Genomic DNA, 16,782 nt, shown 5'->3' with positions numbered 1-16,782 from the left:
ACCATTTACAATGACTCGAGTAGAGTTTTGTCAAAAGTAATCTGTCAACTTCAAAGCTGAATCTCTTCCCTTATAGCTCAATATGTGTTTTAACTTTTGTTAAGCATTCTGTATAAAATGCTAATGAGATCGTTTGTAATCTTGTACATTTAAAAAATGTAATTAACCAATATGAAAGGTTTTTTTTGGATTTTACTGCTTTGGTTCTCGATTCTCCTATTGGACCTTGTAAACTTATTAGTTTACAATTGCTACTTACATATCCTTATATTTTTGATTTTCATTTTACTGTGCAACTCCTCTCAGAAAGTTAAATATAGCAAATGGTGTAGAAAACTATATATCTAGATTAGTGATTTATGTCAATAATATTATAAATTAACCATTAAATGTTGATTAAATTGGTCTTATTTTTTCACCAATACTTTTACAGAACAATAAATGCCACTGTATTCAGTTGGAAATATATGATTTTACAAGGAGAGAAAATATAGGAGATGATACGAGAATCGATCTATTTGTTCAGTGTAATCAGTACAGCCCATATTGGTGATGGAGTATCATATTACACAGACAATATGCACAGCATTATCGGCCCTTGCAGCTTCAACTAATCCTCTTGGGTTACAGTTGCTGAGTGCACGAGAGTACAATGATAGAATTTCATCTTGTGAATTCTAAATAAAGTTTATTCCAACACTTCAATACGAGGGGTATTTAAAAGTATTAAGACCTGTTTTATTAGCAGAAATTGCGTTCTTGACAAACCCTGTATTTTATAATCTTTAGTATAACCCAATCCAGATTTAACATAAGCAGAGGGTTTTTATATACAGACATTTGCTGTGTTGATCTATTAAATAACTACAAGGAAAGATTAGAAATATAATTTTACAAACTATTCAAAGATGAAATCGTAATAAATGTAACAAAGGTTTATCTTAAATGTGATCAACTAGACTTGCAACTGATTGCTAATCCATGAAACAAAGAATGTTTCAGAAGAAATTATTAAAATCATACACCGTTTGTCGCGCTCTGCTGCACACGAAGGGAAAACCAATTATCCAGTTTGACGTTACAGAATTACCTTGATGGCAACCGATTTTCAATTTAGAATGATTTTTCTATTGCATTCTTTTGTTTTCACGTTAATTGATAATTTCTGTGCTGGTCATAATAGTTAAAAATATAATTTGTTATTAAACAAACATTGTTATTGGCTGAGCCTTAGCAAAGTCCTGAAAGAGTATTCAAATGCAAGATATCAAATTGTTTTAAAGACAGTAAATTCTGTAAATGTTAATATCTCTAAACTATAACACATGTTAAACCAAATTAATATACTTGCTATGTTGAGATGAGACCATTATTGGTAGCGTTTCAACATAGCGCACTAGGGACACACGATTTCGAATACCAGTTTTGGCATTTCCGCACGCTAAAACATAACTGTATGAGCCTAATAAAATAGTGTTACGTTTCAACCAGTGTGCTGACCACCAATAAATGGCAAATGTTTAGAAAAAAGCAGGCCTGGAAATTTTCCTCAATTTCTGTGCATTATGGGTTTAAGATGAAAAAGTACACACGTATCTATAATTTGCAATAAATGGCAATAACATATTTTAATTCCAATAAACGTTGAATCACAAAACTTTTGCTCAGCCGGGACATGTATCCTATCAGTTTTACAGGTATTCGGTCTTCCAATCATATGTTAGTTTGGTTATTTAAACACATGTGACAGAATCAGCTAAATAAAACTTAGTTGAATTGAAAAAAGTAAGAACTCTGTAGAGTATAGTAACGTACTCAATCGGAAAATGAGATATCCTGGTTCGAGTCCCGGTGGAGCTAGGATATTTTGTCATTCAGTGTTTTTTATTTTCATACAAATTGTAATAATAATAATAATTCTTCTTTGTGGTAATGATTTTCACAATTGCTTGAACGTCAGTATTTTGTGGTTCTGTATACAGAAGTCGTCTCAATAACCTTTTACAAATAACGGCCATTTCCTCACTCACGCAGACACAATTTCTTTCATTCACTCTTGTCAGCTGTACTTAATACACTTTATATCAGAACCATATGATTCATTATATTAATTTTGAAATGCATTCCAGCGGCTCATTATGAATCGTCAACTGGGTAGAGCATTCTAGACACCAAGAGGTCTTTAGCCGAGCTTTGAATTGTTCAGGGTCATTTAATTGTTTTATTTCCTCAGCGATTCTATTGATTAGCTTGACACTACCCTCGAACGGCAAACATAAAAATGTAGCCGTTTTGTGTTGTACGCGGAAGACGTCCCTGCCTCTAGTCCCGTATTAGTGAACGTTTCCTGCCTTTGACCAAGTCATACTTGAATCGGCAATACTAGTAATATGTACAGACAATAAACTAGCATTTGTATTACATAATTATAATGACGTTATGTTTTTCACTGCTCGGAGGAGAAATAAAAACATCCTATATTTGACCTTTTCATCGCTAGACAGTACTTTGTAAAGGGCAATTGATGAAAAAGATAAATTGTGGGCGAATGTGTCAACGTTTTTACAGTTTGCGAGCCCAAATGACATCGTCGAGGCTGGCCGTATATCATAAGTTACGGTATCAAGCCTCTTACGGCTCTCTGACATTTGTTATTCCATGACGTCACCAAATGCCCTTCTGTAATAGTACCGACGTGGTATGATCAAATTCAGTATATCTTAAATGTGTTTTACATTTTAACTTTTGTAACATCTGTGTTATTATTAGCTGAGCGTTAACGCATACATTATGGTGCATATTACACCATGAGACTTGGCTGAACGTTAAAACATTAACGAATATTTTACGTCGATCCTATGGATAACAACGAAAATAGTTGAATATACTTGCATACGGCCATATCAGGTTTAACATGTGAAAAATGATAGAGGGAAAAGTCAATATTTAAACAAATCTGTGACAACATCGCACTTTCGATTCCCTAACTTTTATTATTTAAACACTACTATACAACCTAAATTAATGGGGGGAAATTGAATGTAATATATGCAAATATATTTATATCGAGAGAAATGCAAATAAATTTTAAAACTTCATTTTTATATACACAAGAAAGAATTCTATGATGTGCATGTCCCACCGTGGAATTTCTCTGGGCGTGACTAAAGTCAGTCACTCAGTAGGCTGACACAAGTTTCATTTCTAAATTCAAATTATTGGATGTGGTGCCGTGTACTCCTATACGTATATTAAATATTACTTTTATTATTTTTTGTTATTTTTTATATTTACTGATAACAGTTATTGCTGTTCTTAGCAACTAACCTATTAATTTTGTGTAGTTGATATTATGATCTCTGTATGGTTAAAAACGTATTATACGTTTAGCCGGGCTAGCATTTTGCTTGCCTGGCTACCACTTTTACTGTGTTTGGTACATATTTTGATACTGCCTAAGAGAAGCGTCGCCTGGAACTCTGGAAGTTTTATACAGAAGAATGTTCCCACAGTGCCTCTTAATTTAATTTTAGTTATCTATAACATTTGTAATCTCTATCCTCTTCCCCATTGCTCTAGTATGGATTAAATATTGCCTCTAGTAGAAATATTATCCCCTTACCACACACTAAAAGTGATGTTAATAAGGGTTAATAAGGTAAGATTGGTAATTTTAGGAAAACCGTATTTAAGTTTTTAAAAGTACGATTCCCGTAATTATTTCTTGGCCATTTGCTGCTGAAACCCTTAAAACATTAAAATGAACCCACTGGGGAGGCAATTTTCTGTCGTTTAAAAGTGTTCATAAATTTCGTTCCGTGGTTTCAAAAATATCTATAGAGAACGTATAAAAGAGACACATAAAAAGTTTGCATTTTACAACATTTTTGAAATCGGTTAATAAATTACATCTCACTATATGTTTAACTAGTTTATTGATAGAACGCCTCCGTAACATTTGACATATTTTACTTTTTATGGTTGAGTTGTGTCATTTGAAATTCCTGTGAATTTCAATATTTAGTACTAAATTATATTAGCATAAAAATAACGTAACTTTTCTTGGCATTTATGTAATGAAGTTTCTTACATAAAATACTTTTACAAGCTATATTGAGTTTCCCGCCGTGGCGCGGCGCGATGCCACAGCTCCTGGCTAACTGCGAACTTTAGCCATTAGGGGATTAGTTATTGAGGTGCTCGTGCTTTTATGAAGAACAAATTAACAATCTTACTGTCTGAAGTATTATGTTCAAGGTCTAAATACACCAGGCCAATTTTAATGGGCAACGGCTAAGATAACGGTAATGTTAATAGTGGATGTAACCTAGTTTTTTGTGAACATTATTTCAATTATATCAATTACAAAATGAATAATTCTTGTGCTACACTTATAGTTTATTTAATCGTTGTATGGATATGCAATAAACTAGAATAATATCCTGGAGGCTTTTTGGCAAAGTTATATGATATAAAAAATTAAATTACCTCTACTTTCCCTTTACCTTTTTTTATATCGATAAAACTAATCTATATATAAGTAAGAGAATTCTTAATAAAGGGTTTAATAATAATTTACAAGATATTTTGCATCAAAGCAACGTGCTTCAGAACTATTATTCCCTATTTATTAGTATTAGTCCGGTTAAAATAAAGATGCAACCTCGGAATGAAAGATAATAAGCTAAAAATTTGCATACGTCTTTATTTTGATGGTATAAAACTTACCTCAAAAGTCTCATATAATCACGTGTACGCGTCTTTAGATATTTAAGGTCAAAGTTCAACGAAAATCATTTTTTTAAAATATCTCGTTTCCCTTACGCTAAATGACTTTGAAGGTAGTTAGAGAAATTGTAGAACGGAAAATTCTCTTCGAATTTTGTCTGAAGTAATTTTATGTACGTTCAACACCCTTTTTGAGATACAACGCAAAAAGAGTAGGGGACCGCTTACCTGTATATACGATAATGCGAAGTCAGCCAGTAGAATACAATAAAATAAATGAGTTATATTGTTAATTATTCACTTACTATTATGATTATTACTTAATACTACTATTATTGTTAGCATTATTATTACATTTTTATTATTATCATCATTATTAAATTTTTATTATTATTTATTATTTAATATTCTATATTTATAGATATTAATTATAAATTATATATTCTATAAATAATACTTATTTTATTTTTACCAAACATACAATATTAAAAGAAATATTTCAAATGAATTTTAATTAAATATTTATTTTTTTATCACAATAATCAATTTATTAAAATTACAAATATAAAATATTTGTTTTTATTATTAGTCTAATGATTAATATTTTTGTTTTTGAATTTTCTTCTTGTTCGTCTTCTTCTTCTTCTTCTTCCTCTGGCTGTTCAATATCGGATTCATTATCATCATTCTCGTTTACAAAAGTATCAGAATAGAAAGATTCAAGAATATCAGGTGCATATTCACTTCCTTCATTGAAACCATCTGAAGTTGATGAGGCATGATTGTCCATTACACTGCCCACAAATTAAAGTGCATCGCAATCCTGATTTCCTGCATCCGCAATTAGAACCAAAACCTTTTCTTGCAATAAATTTGCAAAATATTGCATTCAGCAGTTCTGGTGCTGGTGGAATAATGTTGTTATTGGTTCCAGGAGTTCATTTTGCAATACCCAGCTGAATTCCTGGGGTTCTAAATCATTTCCCAACCAAATTTGGGTCTGATAATAGACACGAAGGATATGCTGACGAGCTGCTGTACTTGAAGGTGGAAGACTTGATAATTGCACCGGTTTTGTTGCGTCTTGTTGATTTGATGAACTGGGTGTATCGAAAAGAGTCTATATCGTCTTCTGATTTCGGAGCATTATACGTTGCTAAGAAAATACGTACTCTCCATTTTCAAATAATTCTTGTACACAGCAGTTTTTTTGTTTAAATATTTCAGCTGATTGATTTAAATCGTGATGTTTATCGAACATTTTAATAAACAATATTTTACCTTTTTTATAAAGCCCAGAAGTCGTATCACATCCACTAAAGCGTGCAATAAAAAATACGTGTTTCTTAGAATGAGGATATTTATCAAAAACTTTTCGATGAATACAGTTTTGTCTCCACATTACTCTTACCCTTTTTTTAAAAAAAAATTTCTTGTTGATGTGATTGTGCACATCCTATCAATATCTTCTCCTACAATGACAGAAGTTTTTTTTTAAGTTCAGACTCTGCAATAGTTGTTTCTACAATGAGAACATCACCATCATCCTCTGGCTTGTTTTGTAGTGATATTAAACAGTTTTTAATTTGTTGATAAGCATCTCTATAAATATTTTTCATTCCATTGTTTCATCAAAGCGGAGTTCGTAAGATTTTGAAACACCAGCAGTTCTTCTTAATTGTTCCATTGCTTTAATGTTCTTAGTGTAGTCTGAGAAACCATCAAATATAACAACAATACTTAACCCATAATGTGTTTGTAAATATTTGACGTATTTATTCAAAATATGAGAGATAGTATCATCTTTATTCTATACAAACGCGATGCAAGAGAAATCCACCATCGATGATATAATATATTCATATGGTATAATATTCATAGTAATATAGTAATATGGAAGAAAGTATTTCTTTCAATATTGTGTGTTTGGTTAAAAATAAAATAAGTATTATTTAGAGAATATATAATTTATAATAAATATCTATAAATAATAAATAATAATAAAAATGTTATAATAATGATAATAATGCTAACAACAATAAACAATATTAAGTTTTAATAATAATATTAAGTGAATAATTAACAATATAACTCATTTATTTATTGTATTCTACTGGTTGACTTCGCATTATCGTATATACAGGTAAGCGGTCCCCTACTCTTTGCGTTTGTATCTCAAAAAGGGTTTGAACGTACATAAAATTACTTCATACAAAATTCGAAAGAGAATTTTCCGTTCTACAATTTCTCTAACTACCTTCAAAGTCATTTAGCGTAAGGGAAACGAGATATTTTCAAAAAACTGATTTTCGTGAACTTTGACCTTAAATATCTAAAGACGCGTACACGTGATTATATGAGACTTTTGAGGTAAGTTTTATACCATCAAAATAAAGACGTATGCAAATTTTTAGCTTATTATCTTTCATTCCGAGGTTGCATCATCCTTTTTTTGTCTTATTTTACTGAGTTATATTCAATCCTTGTATATAACGCAATGTATTACTTTTAATATCATTCTATACATCTGAGTTTTTGATGCACATCCTTGAACTTCAGACTTTATCTGTATGATCGTCGCAGAGCAACAGCGCACCGACCATGGGAGTACGAGCGGGACCTACTTCCCCTTTTCAAGAACATTTTATTTCAATATAATCGATCATGTATAGTCTATTTTCCACGATAGGTAATTATTTATGTTGTAACTTTTAAATTAATTATAATAAAATATATAAATTAACTATTTTAATTTACGAAAGAAACAGCACTGCACATAGAATTCAATTTAGATCAAAACTCTAAATATTTTACCGTCACACAACAACCTGTACCCGATACTTTCAGTATCCGAGTGCAAAATGTACTCGTACTGATTTAAAATAATTACATAAGTTACAGAGTACTCCTAAAATGTTTCAGTTACTGTTACTGATAAACGTTTAAAGTATTTGTATAATAAAAGTAACCTGATCAGTTATCACAGTAGTGTTGCCAATCTCTAAGCAGTTCTGAACTGTGTTTACAGTTCCACTACGAGACAACATCGCCCTGGGCAGTCTGACGAGTTGCTCGTTAAAACGTGCAGTTTGCCGGTTACGTTAAGTTAGCAAAACCTGTTCAATTTAGTGGGAGTTAAAAACTAAACCTTTTTAATAGAAGACTAAACCTTCTGTTTTAAAACAGACAAAGGAAATGAATTGAGGCAACATACATTAAATTGGCAGACCAACCAATCAGTCAACCATCAGTCGAGATTAGGACGCTTTGATTGCCAATTCTAAAAAATGAACTAAAAAGAAAACCAAAAGTATCAAACGGATAAGATATTTATAATAAACCAATGGGGAATCACAATATGGGTTTAAAAAGCATGAACCAATAAAATAACAAAAGGGCCCATCCCTGTCCCCCTTCCTTTTTATTTCCGCCATCTTGTTTTTGTCTGCCGTGACGATTGCCATTGGCTAGTGCCCTCTGGTCAGTCGCAGGTGGTTAGTAGACGAATGCAGACATATTCTGTAGTTCAGTTTTAATGATTATTAAGTGTATGTTTGTAGAGTTAGTGAAGTTGACAAACAACATGGTGGTTGTGATCTCTGACTTAGGCGTGCCACAACGCTTTCGTATGATTTGTTTACTTTAACATAGTTTGTAATTATGTATTAGGTTAGTTCTATACCTGAAGAAGAGATCAGATTGCAGATCTCGAAACGTAGTGTTACTGATTTCATGTTTCACTGAACGATGGCAAATGTCCGGAAAAATTCTGTTTCCTTCATAAACGCGTATGTGACAGATACGGTCAAATACTAATAATTGAATAGCAAAAAGTAAGGGCTCTGTGGTGTAATGGTAACACATTCACCCGGCAAGTGAGAGATCTGGGTTCGATTCCCGGCTGAGCAAGTACTTTTTGTGATTCATAGTTTATTGAAATTAACTTCGGCTATTGCCATTTATATATATATATATATATATATATATATATATATATATATATATAGAGAGAGAGAGAGAGAGAGAGAGAGAGAACAGTTACAAGTATACTATAGAATCATATGTTATATCTCAGTATTTCATTCATCCCGGTTCTTCTTCACAACTCAGCACAGCAATAATGGACTTAAGTGTAACATCAAAGTTGGAACCAGACTTGGGATAAGCTCTTGACGGAACTCACGTGAAAACAGACAATAGTGCTCGGCTGAGCGAAAAATAAACTTCACCCGAACTTTCGTAATTTCAAACTGCTTATACATTCTTGCCATGGTTACGTACACCAAAACTTTCATTTTAAGCTAAAGTGGTTTTGGCCAATGATTCTGGTTCAACTGATATGAACTCGAGCTGATATGAACTCATGTTTATTTTAGCAATTTCACAAAATTAATCAAAATGGCTAAGTGACAAGGTACTTGTACACCCTGACCTTCAAATTATGTTTCGCTATGTTATAATTAAAATTTAATTTATTTTTTATTGAGTTTCAAACTATTAATACATTACATTTAGTTTTAGATTTTTACGGATAAACTTTTTAAGAAGTAAAATATATAATTCGTAAAATACAATAAGAATTAATTTTTATTAATAGTATATTAGGAATTACGAAGACACAAAACAAAACTACATTTTCTTCTTAAACGAAAATTGAATTTTAATTAAAACACTAAACGGTTAAAAACGTTGCAAGAAAGAGTAGACACTCCTACAATGTAAATATTTCAGCCAAGTCAGAGATACAAAAATGTCATTAGGGGAATATTTACTGTTCCAAGGTTTAGTAGAACAAAGGTAGGTAGAACCTTCATATAGGAGAAGAAAAACGTCTGAAATTCTGTATTCAGAGCGGCAAAAAATTATAGATGTTCAGGACATTTCACAAATATTTTTGTATATTATAAGTGTAGCAGGTGATAAACAATTTTGCAAGGGTAAAAGAAAGAAATAGTTTAATAAAAACGAGTAACAAACGAAATTAAAAGTATTAGAGAAAAGGAAATGAAAAAATTCATCTTAGGATATAAAATATCTATTGATTGGAATTTGCTGATTAATATTTAAACAACAAAGCGTTGGTAACGATTTAACATGTCCATAGTTGATTACATATAATCCAAAAGTTAAAAGTACACACAAATGAAACAGAAATGTACAAAAATAAGAAATCTAAACAAAAATTAATTTTCACTTCAACGATATTTAATAATTTAAAGTTATTTAAATTAATTTCACTTTAAAGGATAGGTAACAACATTCAAGAGCTAATATGGATAGGAAGGGAGGGGGTGCACAAGAAGGTGAGAGAAAAGGGTTGAGATGAATGATACCACTCACAGAAGTCTCATTTCAAAACGGAAATCTCCAGTTTGAAGTCTCTCTCAATTCTTTATTCCAGTAACCTATAACCTTTAAATTATAATTAACAGGAGGGTTTTATATATATATATATATATATATATATATAAAATAATATTTAAGTATCTTTATATACATACTGTACATTAAAATTATACACCTTAATAATGTATAAAGTAGCGGATATAATTATTAGTAACCTTTATATAATACTATCAAACGATTTGGCTATAAGCAATATAAAGTTGACCACGTTGCAGAACGGTTTTAAATAACAAAAAGTTATTGTTTTTAGAAATGGTGTTACAAAGGCTAGCGAAACTGTAATTATGACTTCTGTGCGTTTGTAAAGAGTCGGGTTTATAGTTATTACTCATGCTTTAATTTGACCGTTTCATAGCTCATTTCTAAAGTTGAATACAATAACAAGTATACTTCAGGACGTAATTTTACTCGCACTTTTCGAATCTTACAGCCCTTTTTGTTTGGTACGACTGGACTTTGAAGACAGTATAGGAAAAATCAAAGACAATTAAGTAGACAACGTAAAACTTCTGGCCGTAAGATGTACAAAACTGTATAAACAAATATACGAGTATGTTTCTAACAAATAAACATTTTCTTTACTGATTGATAAACAAAATTGTCTGTTCCACCGGTATCGGACACGGATATCTTACTTGCCGGGCGACTATATTACCAACAAATAGCCAACACTTTGTCGGTAACATTGTTCGTAAGTGGCACCAGCCTAAAAACCGACATCAAAAAGGAGGAGGTTATGCAATTCGACCTGTTTCTATGTATTTCCATTGATGTTTCCGAAACTATTGAACCTAATTTGATAAATTCTTTTTTAAACGGAAGAGGGCTGCCTTAGAGTGGTTCTACATGAATTCTTTTAGGGACTGAACAAGCATCTGGGCCAGGAAATCTGGAATATTGGAATTTATGATTACAAAACTATATAGAGAGGTTTGAAAAAGTAAATTGTGGAGGTGCCTTTTTCTTATAATTACTACATTTTACCTCAGCCTAGGATACATAATTTTTCACTCTTGGCCTTAAAATGACGTGACAAGGAAAAATTTAAAATGTAAAACAACGGGACAATACATTGTAATTTTTCAAATCACTATACGTTATCTCAGAACTGCTGTGGAAAGTTTTTAGTCTACTTTTCAGTTTCAGCAACAGTTCCTATACTACCCCTAAGAAGCATGACATGGAGCAAAGAGACGGAATTAAATACAGATATGTAGATTTTTCCGATATTTAGAACATACCTCACAGATGCTAGGCACCATACATTTGTTCATTGTGATGGGCCAAATAACGTCCCTCTTTAAGGCTCTGTGGACTTCACAATTAAGTTTCTAAGATGTATTTTTCTCAACGACCATAGCTTGACTCACAGATGCCAAAAAGTAAACATTGTTTATACTAATGGATCCATTCTAAAGAAATTAAATAAAACAGGGGTAAGAAACATCGTTTTTCAACTAAACACAGATTCTTATATACCAAAGAAGTGATATTTATATACGAACAAATAAAAGATTACTGAATTTCAAAGAGAGATACCAGATTCCAAAAAGTTCCAGAGAACTCCGATGAAAGTCCTAAGATCTAGGAAATAAATTACTTTAGAATTCTGATCTGTCTTCCAGAGACCATTTTTAAACATACCTCAGTTCTAGGTGGGATCAACTATCTGGAACCATCAGTGTATGAAATATGTGGTGATATACAGAAATTAATAGATTTATATTAAAAGAACTGACTACTAGGTGTATGAAATCTTAGATACAATGATTTTTTCAACTCCTTATATCGCAAGACCGAAGATTTGAAGACGTTGAGAGTTCAAAAGCTTAAAGATGGGATAGTATTATTCAATTTCCAGATTGCTTTAGTGACGCCAATAAGTAAACTACTTCAAGAGTACTTTGATTTCTATATTTCGTGCATTGGCCCTCTCCAAAACTAAATATGGAGAAGCACTAGTGGCTCCGAGGGCTAGGCTATTAGAGACCGAACACCTTAGAACATCTTTCACTTGTTGTTTCGGTAAATGTGTCCGGGAAAAGATTTAATAAAATTAACCCTTCCCTATTTTGACTCGATACCTCCATAAAACGATTGCTACCTAAATATGAGTTTTTCTTTACCCCTACATGTGAAGATTGCTATATGGTTTCTCGGCTCTGGCTCTACTATCCGTCCTATAAAAGTTCGAGTTTAATATCTGCTGCTCCTTCAATACGACTGTCGAAGTTTATCTCGTGCTATAATTACCACGAATGCAACATTATAATGAATTATAGATTACAGAGAACATATAAATATCATCTTTATATAAAAAAAACCACTAGGACAATGATATATTTTTTAAATTGATCAATATGGATATATATATCCAGGATCGCTTCTTGCGGGTGGTTGGAGTCAAATGTGGATTTGAATGCAGAACTGTGCCATTGGAGGATTTGGGGATTTCCTTGGGTTTGAACTCGCTTGTGAAGCGTAGACAACTTTTAGATGTGGTTTTTCTCCATAAACTAATTAACGGAGACGTGAATTGTCCAGAACTGCTCAGGCGGATCGACTTCCGAGTGCCTCATCAGACCAGGTCCCTTCACACTTTCTGCCGTCGTGTCTACTCAACCAATTATGTACATCACAGCACTATCCCGAGACTTCACAGACTTGGAAACCTCGTCTCCTCCCAGCATGACTTTTTCAGTGATAGTGTTATGCACCTGAAAAAACATTTTCTTTTGTTGTAGACATTGACACATGGCTCATAGTAATATGTGTATATATTTATTTCTTTCTATTTTTTTCCTCTACTCTTTTCTACATGCATACATTTGATTCTTTTTTTCCCCTTTTATTGTAATAAATTATTCCTATGTAGTATATGTGTAGGTGCAGATGGATGTATAATTGATTGTATAATTACTGTTACTATTTATTATTGTTGCTATGCTATTATTGTTATTTTCTACATAGTCTATTTTATATGTTATTGTTATGTTGTAGCAATTTATTTTGGCATTGTTAATAATTTATAATGTGGATCATTTTCATTAGCTTATTGTTGGATATAAGAATATCTTATTGTTTTTTCCATGTACTAATGGTGTTACCGTAAATAAATAAATAAATAAATATACAGTCCCCTCACCACGCCGCGACATTGCTACCACCAGAGACCAATAATACAAGTACTTTCACCAACCGGCCGCGCGCACTGAGAAATTAATGGTAATGACCAGTAATTGATGGCAGGCACAATTGCAGCAGTTAATAGATGTATTGTAAAATTCTGAAAAGTGGAAATAGGTAGGTTTAGTAGATTTTTTATTACCACAAATAAATGCAAATAAACATACGCCTCAAAGTGCCTTATGGTAAAATATATAAATATTGTATTGTTGAATGCAGGTAATATATTTAGTATATGATTATATAAAATGCATAAATGCGGAATGAAGTTCAAAAATGAACTATTAGGTGTAAACAAACAGAACACATAACCATCACGTAATCCATTTACTTGACCTCGTTGAATATTCAGAACCTGCAGGAACTTTTATAATTCAGGGCTTGATTAAATCTTAAGAGATACGACGGTACCCGTCAGTACAGGAAGTGAAGGAAACATCCTATATTTCGATTTCGATATTTCTTAAACACAATTAATTTATTATGACGCATGTATTGAAAGTACAGCTATGTACATCTTGTGTACAACTACAACAAAGCGAATATTAAATTCTATTTCGAAGTATGTGTGTGTTTTCGTTCATTTCATTTCGTTCATTGTTATGTGTTTTCGATTTCTTAGTTAATTTTCTGCATTTCAATTTTTTTTAAATATATTTTACTAATAGATAGTACAGAACCGGTTCTTGAAACGTAGAGTTTAACTTTGGTAACATAATAATGATAACAAGTATCAGTTATATATGATTTATGTTGTTATACCTCATGTGGTTTAAAAAAATTTGTATATTTTTCGAATATAAGAAAAGATTTTTCTACGGTTTTTACCTATGTTGATTTTTTATAATAAACTGAACACTATTTGTTTTTATTGTGTTTTATGTAAACTGTAAAATAAGATATAATAATGGCAATAAGCTAAACTACTCAAAATGAGAGCTATTTTAGGACCATTTATAAAAATAAAACTAATGCTGAAGGGTACTTAGGAAAGCTTCCTCACTTAAGTACTCTTTAGCAAACTTCGTGTTTCTCTATTGACGTGTCTTTAAACACAGGTTTACAGTATATTTTTCAATACGTGCTGTGCTTATTTTAACGATTTTGATCTATGTAGTTTATTGTATATAGTAGTGTGTGGCTTAACTACAAGTATTTACAATACAAATATGGGGTTTTCTTTATTTAGGACAAGAAGACGAGGAGACCCTTCATTGCACTTCTGGAGTGATATTATGGGTGAGGTTGGCGATATCGTTTGCCTCCTGTCGAGATATCAAGAGGAGGGATAACTGGTATTGTCGCCATCTTGGAAGACAGAATGCTAGCTCTGGTCCAGTATCTTCCATTCAAATGGAGCAGAGGAAGCTACACTCCCTCATGTTTGGACTTAATAGTAAGGTAGCTCCATCCACTTAATCAGTTTTTAATCCACTCCATCACTAAGTCATAATTCAAAGTAAACTAAACTTATTCCAACCAACCAACCACTCCTATTATCTCGACATTTGCAGTTAGTGATGTGCCACTTCTTAAAATCCAGGGGGATTGCCCAGACTTACGTAACACATTGGTTTTTATGTAACCAGTATATTTTCTAGCACTAAGCAGCTAGAACTAAACCTTTCTGGCTTAAGAACTGTGGATGATGGCGTATTAGCATATGTTCTAGCGGGACATACATAAGTGTAAACTACTCCAGTCAGCTGAGCGCGGGATAGTTTTACAGTGAGTGACAGTACCCACCCAACCCAATAATCTACTTATATTAACAAGCATCTGGCTCAAATAAAAAGGAAAGATAAAAATCTAAAATATTTTATTTACTGATATATTTTGCTAATACTCTAATTTAATGTTTGTTCTATATTCATACTTTAAATAATTATGTTTTCTCATTCTGCAGTATAGATTTTTCTGAACCAACTAAATAAAAATTCTATTAACACGAATAAAATAAAATAAAAAGACAAAACAGTAATAATGATATTTAAAGGCAAGAGATTAAAAATCCAATTATCCGAGAAGATAAACATCTGTTAATAAATATTGGAGAAAGTGTATCCACACAATGGTTACCCTTGAGAATGATAATTTCCGTATTTAATACATTGAGCAAAACAAAACTGAAAAGGCCTTTACTGAGTCCTGTCCAGAAAATATCCGTTTTGTCATATTTAGCAATTTAAATAAAGATAGCAAATTCTCCTACAAAGATCTGGTCGATTTTTTCAGTATTATACAAGACTGCTGACATTGCAAGATGTTGGGACTTCACTTCCCATTTCCGGATTGCCGGAATAGTTAGTTCCCTGAGGCGTTAATGCGTGTTATTAAGGAAATAAAATGGAGAATAAGATTATTTATGTAGATATACTGCTAAAAGTAAGTGCTCAATCAAATTATTTAAATAGGACATATCAATTAGCAACTGCAATATTTATCACAAATTTACATTTTATAGTGTGACAAGTGGGATCTTTTACAAAGATGCAAAAGTAAACTTACAAATTGTAAATTTAAGTACGTGTATTTTTATTTTTGTTGTTTTTTATTGTTAACACTTTTTAACTGTACTTCACATGACAAAGGGTTCCCATGTACATTCGATTAGTTTATAAATGTTACGATCCACGGACTTTGTTTGTTTATAAACAACGGATTGATTATTCATGCGTCCGTTGCTCGTATCGTGTTTCCGTGACGATGCACATCAGTTCACTTCTTGCTAGTAATTCCTTAATGGCGCTCCTTTCTGCAACCACAGGTTTTATTTTAATGTCGTTTTAAGAGTATGTAATAAGAAAATTACAACAGTTTTTCATAACACTTTATTTTACATAACGCGTACAGTATTTGTAATGAAAATTAATGAATTATAGTTTGATTTAAGATACTATATGGTTTTATAAATATTGATTTCTAACAAAGTTAAATCAAATATATCAAGTGACATTTGATACTTGATAACACTTTTAATACTAAATAGAAAAAGGGAACTTGGGTGGATATATCTAGGTCAATATACCTTTGGTCTGTTCAGAATATTGAAGGAATGTATTCTGAAGCGAAGTCCCCAACTCAATATTTTCAAATAGCAGCCCTCTTTCCTTTGTATATCGTTGGAAAACACTCATACGTGATGTATTTTGACGCAAAAACAACAAACAAAATGTGTGTTTGAAACAAATATTGGAAAAGTTCTGTTTTACTAACTACTAGTGTTCTTTTTGTGTCTAAACAGGCGATGGCAGCGATTCAAAAGCTATTACTATGCCCTTTACTCAAACTTCAATTTTCTTTACTCATTTTCTCACTGTTATTGATATCGATTATTCCTTTATTTGAAGAATGTGTCTTTCTGCTTGTGAAAATTGAGAAAGCTTTCGTATTGACAAGTTATGAGGTAAATAATATTGGTTTGTTATTATATACTCAAGAATAATAGACAACTAGGAGATA

The sequence above is a fragment of the Homalodisca vitripennis genome, chromosome 5 (assembly GCF_021130785.1).
Source record: "Homalodisca vitripennis isolate AUS2020 chromosome 5, UT_GWSS_2.1, whole genome shotgun sequence".
NCBI classification, from domain to species: domain Eukaryota; kingdom Metazoa; phylum Arthropoda; class Insecta; order Hemiptera; family Cicadellidae; genus Homalodisca; species Homalodisca vitripennis.
This window is presented reverse-complemented; position numbering follows the sequence as displayed.